Source organism: Papaver somniferum, chromosome 8, assembly GCF_003573695.1.
Source record: "Papaver somniferum cultivar HN1 chromosome 8, ASM357369v1, whole genome shotgun sequence".
Classification (NCBI taxonomy): domain Eukaryota; kingdom Viridiplantae; phylum Streptophyta; class Magnoliopsida; order Ranunculales; family Papaveraceae; genus Papaver; species Papaver somniferum.
In genome coordinates this window covers 98,204,772-98,212,048 of record NC_039365.1, presented here as the reverse complement: position 1 = coordinate 98,212,048, position 7,277 = coordinate 98,204,772, and positions in this window count along the sequence as shown.

The following is a 7,277-nucleotide window of genomic DNA, read 5'->3' as shown; positions in this document are numbered from 1 at the left end:
TTAGATGCAATCATATAGCCGAAACTAAATGCATTCATTAAGAAGTTAATAAAGATACAAGAGAACTCCTACAATATTCCACAGACGCACTCTCCACAAAGATTTTGTAATTAAGCACAAGTTCAAATAAGAACTCTCCCCCATAAAATGTCATTCCCGAAAGAACAACAAGAACGACCTTACTTTCATAAGAAAAGGGGAACCGATCCTAGTAAGAGTTGTAGTACATCACAAAGGGGAACCGATCCTATTGACATGTGCAACACGTTTTTAGGCTAAGGGGAACCGATCCTATGGACGTGCATCACATTCAAGTTACATACCATAAATATGTGGGAACTAATCCTAGTACCTAGTCAACCGAATTTTGGAAAGCCTGTGTGACTATGCACGGTACTCACATAGAGGTAGAACCGAAACTTGTTTTGGAAACCGAATTTGTGCTTTAATGAATATCTTGAGAATATTTCCGGTTTTGGAAATTCCTTGGTGTTCAAACTTCCTAGTCTATAAATACTTGAAGTTTGCATTTCTAGCAAACTAATCCTTCGTAACAGCAAGCTACCTTTTATTGTGTTATTGGTGAAGCCGCCTATTCGGCGAGGAAAGTAACCTAATTACGCGAAATCTCTTACGGGCGCTCAGTTTAAAGTCTTCTTTGGGATTAAGAAGCTCTATTAGTACCGTTGGTGGGAAACTAGATACTTGCGGTTTATCTTTTGTTTTCATTGATTTGATTGACTAATGGTGGTTTAACTTGGATTGCACCTAGTTTTTTTATGCTTGAGGATCTTCTCTTCTGATATTAGATTCACTCAAACTATTTCAGAGTTTCGATAGGGATCTTTAGACTGTTGTTAGTTCTAAAGACAATCTTGTGATAATCCATTGTTAACATACTCCGTTCTGTGCGTGATTGATCACAAGAGATTCAAGTGATTGTGTGCAGGTGTTTATTGAAGATTTGAAGATGAAAAAGATATTGAAGATTTCTGATTTGCGGATTCATAATCTTTGGTGTGCACAATACTTGTTTTGGTAAAAAGAGGATCCAATTAATAATAGGTTATATCCTTGTGATAGAATTGGATTGATTAATTGAGTAGATCAGCATCAACACAATTCTTTGGATTAAGAGTGTTGATCGCAAAATCTTAACGATTACTTTGGTAATTGAACATAAGATAGATCTAAGGACCCGACGAAGAAGTTTATGTAAAGATAAACAGAAGAGCCTTTGTCCGACTTATATCACTTGGTTGAAGAGAGTTGATACCAAACAGATTTGTTGTTCCTTTACTGTTTGGAATATGAACCGAAGAGATTGTTCCAAGTACGTGACTTATTTATAAGTTAGAGGCGTGGGAATAAAGACGGAACTAGGTGAACTATAGGTTTAGTTGCTTGGTCTCAACTATACGAAGTTAGGTGTAATTTTGTGTAACGGCTGAATCCTGAGAGTATTCAATTCTGGACAAGGTCCCGGGATTTTTTTTGCATTTGTTGTTTTCCTCGTCAACAAAATATTGATGTGTCATTTACTTTTATTTCCGCAATGATAATTGTCTTTATTATAATTTAAAGTAAATTACACAAACGTTAATTCCTATTTACTTGATAAGTGAATCCTATTGTGTTTGGTTAAGTCCGAACCTTTTTATCAAGTAAACATACTTCGTTGTTGTATTGTCTCGATCTCGTATCCATAGACGATCACACAAAGTGTGAACCGATTAGTTGCATTGTCTCGACTCAGTCCATAAACAATCACTTTCAGAGAAATGACTTATATGTAGGAAAAGTTTTAGATTGAGGTATAATTGGGTACCCTTGTCTTTTCAATTGTTATCAGAGCAGGCAAACACGAAAAGATCTAACAATCTGTGTTTGATGCGATCCAACCTATAAGACATGAGTCAAAGTAGAGTTAAGCGAGAGCGAAAACTTAAGAAAGACTCAGTTAAAGTATCGCAAGACGTGAAATTTTTCATTTTAAGAAATGTTTAAAAGGGGCTTCCTCTTCAAGTTCTACTTGCTCTTCCGAGAATAAGTCTGAATGTTATCAAGACGAGATTAAGTTAAGTCATGTATTCGTAATCAATGATTCATACTCCGAAAGAAATCTTCTTGATGACGAGAAAAATATTGATTCATCGAAAATAGAAACATTTCATCGAAACGAATTAAGCGAAAAATTTCTCTCATGTTCAACTGAACTAATTCTTGCATTAGAAAGAGAAAGAAAGCATCTAGACGATATAAATTGTCTGCAAGCTATGATTGATCAACTCGTCATTGGTCTTGACTCCTTAAAGTCTGAATTTGTTTCTCTAAAAAGAGAAGCTTCATTAGAGATTCATTCACTGAAAGAAAAGCGTAACAATTGCCTTGAGGAAGCAAAGAAAACTGATTCTAAATATATACAGAATCTTGAGGAAAAAGCAAGTGCTAGTCTTTCTCGAGCGGAACTTTTAGAGAAAGATCGTGAAGCTACTCTTGAAAAAGTACATTTGTTGGAAGACAAACTTGCTGATTATGGTGCAAGGATTAACTCTCAACAAAAGAGTTTTGAAGAAAAAAAAGGTGAATATCTCTCCCGAGAAAAACACCTTGAGGATGATCTAGCTAGTGCTCTTGATAAAATCAAGATGTTGGAAGAAGAAAATTTGGACCTTAAAAAGTTCAATGCTAGATCAACCAATTTAACCTCAATGTTAGAAGCAAGTAGAAATCATCGTGATACACGAGGATTGGTCTATAAGAGAATAGATGCTTCAAATATTAGCAAAGAGGTAAAATTCGCTAAAGCTACAAATTCTTCTAAACCAGAAGCTTCCACCGATGTAAAAGATGCTCGTATTTCTTGTAAAGAAGTAAAACCAGTCAAGCCTAAGAATTTTCTTCAACCGGCAGCAATCAAAGAGAGCACTTCTGATAATGTCAAGAAACCAACAATGTTGAACAAAGAGAAGAAGAAGAAGAATAAGAAGAAGAATCGTCGAGCTCCAATACAAGAGGATCCACAAAAAGGTAACATTAAAATCCAGGTATGTTACTAAGCATTGTTGTTATTGTGGTAATAAAGGGCATGTGGAATGGGGACGCAAGATTTGTAATATAAAAGATACACTTTCTTTGTATCAAACGAATTGGCTAAGATTGCTCCCCAAAGGAACTCAGATCGGTATTGTCCTAAGTTTAGGAACAAAAATTATTATAATGACAGTTCAAATTTTACATATCACTCGACAAAGTCGTTTCATAAAAGACCCAATTATAGAAAGAGAGATGACTTTTTAAATGCAAAAACAAGATCTGATGTTCCAAATTGGAAAAAGGGTGTTTCGCAAATATTCAAAAGGACAATGATCCTAATGGTATAAGGGAGAATGCTGCTCCTGCGAAACCCAACTCTAAATGGGTCCCTAAGTCCTCTATACCCAAGAAGGGACCAAAATTTAGTCACAAGAATGACTCTCAGCTGTTAACTGTTGGTGACAATAATTACAAGAGTTTTCTTGAAAGACTAAAGAAAGACATCATGTCTGAAATCTCTTGTACTAGTGAACGTTGTGATAATGACACTCTTCATCACAAGTCAAAGAAGAAAAACAAGAGATGGATCAAGAGAAAACAAACCAAGCAAGAGGTCAAGAATGATGATTCTTTCTTAGTCACTCGTAACGAAAAAGACAAGGATCAACTCAACACAACCTAGTTGTGTTGAAATGTGCATGCTCACCTTTGTGCTCAATCTTATGAAGGGTGAAGAAGCACGTGAAACAGAGCACATGATCTCTCGGTTATTATATGACTAATTAACATCTTTTGGGAGATTTATTTTCTTCTATACTCATACTTTATTTATCTATATTTGAGGTTTTGATATAAACGGTGATTTTGAGTTTATGATGTTGATATCTACTGATCATATATGTGTATCTCTTGTTTTTACGGTTAGAACGAGCCAAAAATCACCGAATTTGGGCATCGCATGCAAAAGTTATGTCAAAAACAGTTTAGTGTTGTGATCCGTCACAAGTAACTCTTGGGAACCGATCCTAGTGATAGGTGCAATCTAGGGTACCGATCCTAATGATAGGTGCATATGAAGGAGAGTAAAGCTGTTTTTCCCATAACTTCTTCGTCTGAACTCGGAATAATCTCATTCTTTTTGCGTTGATTTCGAAATTCAATTCCCTACAAGTTAGAGGTAATTGCAATACTTGATTCTTTGTTGAAAATTTATGGTGTATTGCATTTGAGTTTATGGGATGTCTGATTTCGCTTTTCTAATCTTGATATTCGATCTCATATGTTATGAACCCTTATGGTTTGGGTGACTTTTTGTTTAGCAGGATTAAGTTCTAGCCCATGTTGGCAGGCTTTACCAAAGAATCATGAGGGGTTCTGGTAGAACCAGTATGTGAAAAAGTCACAATATGTTGAATCGGTTTTGGTTTAGCATAAAAGCATATGTGTTTCAACGGTTTTCAACTTGTGCTTGCAATTGTTAAAACCGATTTTCAACCTTTCTCTGGTAAAGGTTGGTTGTTGTTATTCTTTTGTTTTTCCATAAGGATGACAACATAATAATATTTCGATATCAATTCTCCCTGGACGAAGACGCAAACTTATTGGAGAAGTGGATGCGAAATTTGAGGTAACAATGTTGTTAGTTAATTGTTTTCCTGTTTAAGAAAAGCATGAGTTTATTTCATATATATTTATTGCTTTTACTTAAAAAAAAATCGGTACAATTGATGTTTATTCCATTATGTGTGTGTGTGTGATTCAATTGGTTCCGGTTAAGAAAAACTATTGTTATCTTGCTTTATTGTGTGGTATCAATTGTTTAGGCTTACAAAATTTCAGTGCAATTGTGGTGTTATAATGTCTATGTTGTTTCAATTGCTTCCGGTTGAGGTGAATAATTATGCAAGTTGATTTATTTGGTTTGTAGGAATTGTTTATGGCTTAACGAAATAAAAGGTTTACGGGATGAGTTGTTTAGTCCAATTCGATTCCGGATAAGAGAAACTAAGTTAATTCTGATCTTAGTTAGACTTTTCGAAGTGAGGTTTCGGTTATTTAAGTCTAATTGAATGCCTTAACAAGAAATGCTAGTTAACTAACCTAGTATTTGACTTGTTGAAAATTGAAAGGTCTAAGTTTATGGATAATTAGAACCTGATGAGAAAAATAGAGTTATCTTTATTTTGGTCTTATCGAATAAGCGATTGTTTTTGTACAATCGGTTTAGCAAAGGGACTAAGGTGCTTAGTTGATTTTTGGTTTGCTAAACTAAAATGGAAAAATTATTTTGGACAATTGTTTCCTTGGTAACATATCAAAATAAAACTACGTGTAGTTTCGGTTTTGATATTGGTTATCAGAACATGGTGTGTGGAACCCTCGTGCCTGACTCTACAGGTTGCAAGTCTATTTTGAGATTTGTAAGATTCTTTTCGTGTTCTCCTTTATTTTTTTCGTTTATTTGTCATTTTATGACAAAAAGGGGGAGAAATATATGGAGTAAACAAGTGATATTGGCATTGATTTTATATTGATTGGTATCGCGAAGGAAAAGAACATTGGTGCTTTAACGTTTAATCTAAACAAAAGAGTGAAAGCACAGACTAAGGGGGAGTAACATATCATATTAAGTGGTATAACAAAGACGTGCGAATTGAATATATACCTATCTTCCTTAGGGGGAGTATTAGCTTTGTTATTATAATGTCAACGACGACATTTTTGAGGATTGAATGTATGCAGTTTAATGTGCCGTTGAATTCGGGAATCAAGGTATGTGTAATGAATTCATGTAATTTGTTTATCCATATGATGTAAGAGTTTTGTCAATAAAATTGACAAAGGGGGAGATTGTTAGAGCATAGCTCGGTTGAACCTACCAAGCGTTGGTATGTCAAGTTTGGATGTCATATTTTAGTGAATCAAAACTCATGTTAAGAGTCGCTTAATTATGTATTAGAGTCAACTTCGTATAGGTTAGCTTGAAAGTATTAGGATATGAGACATTACAAGTATTGCGAAGACTTGAAGATGTGAAGAAGCAAGGAGATACAACGACAACAATCATCCTTCCACTTGCGGTTAGTGATATTTGACTTGAACTGTTTCATTCCCTAACGGATCTTTCAAGTCGTGCATATTGAAAACAAAAATGCGAAGCATGCTTGAACTCTAGATAGACATAGTATTAAGGAATACAATACGAGGTTTATTGCTTAACCATTAAACTTTGTATATAAGACATCGCCATAATCATTTGAATGTTATTGTGATTATGTATGGGTATGACGTGAGGATTTCATCCTAGGGAACAATGTTTTCATGTGTTCTAAGGAAGTAAATTCATGAACTTGGTTTGTGAATCGAAAAGGAAATCACCAGGTGTTATTGGTTTTGTTATTCATTGCTCATCTTATGAACAACCAATATGCGTGATTAATAGAACCACTCATGACTTTTTTGTGTTCTTGGTAAAACTATTCACAAAGGCCTGACTTATATATTGGTATGACTTTTATTAGTAAAACCGATCTTAAGTAATCATCTGAGATGGTATGATCGGGTTTGTGATTTTATGTCTAACCAAAACGGGGAAAAGGGGAACCGATCCTAGTAAGAGTTGTAGTACATCACAAAGGGGAACCGATCCTTGTATGAGGTGCAGCGGGTTTATAGCAGAAAGGAGAACCGATCCTATAAACATGTGCAACACGTTTTTAGGCAAAGGGGAACCGATCCTATGGACGTGCATCACATTCAAGTTACATACCATAAATATGTGGGAACTAATCCTAGTACCTAGTCAACCGAATTTTGGAAAGCCAGTGTGACTATGCACAATACTCACATGGAGGTAGAACCGAAACTTGTTTTGGTAGAACCGTTAAACCCATGATTTATGATTGAATGTTATTTGATCAATCGCATAGTTCTTGAAAGTCAGATGAACTAATTCTAAACTTGTTTGGAAGTGTGGAAAATCGGTTTCAAGGTTGTAAGTATGAAAGAGAACTTACAAAGTTAGGATGTCGACATATTTTGAACACGTGTTTTGAATGTTTATTATTTAATTGTTCAAAGTTATTCCTTAATATCTAAGGGAAGAGAATCCCAGGATCGAAACATAAATAAGTTAAGAATCTTTTAATTAAGGTTATTAGTAATTAGGAAAATAAGAATTAGTAATGTGCATTTACTAATTAAAAATTTTCTTAGAGATTTCGATCATTATTTTTGGACAG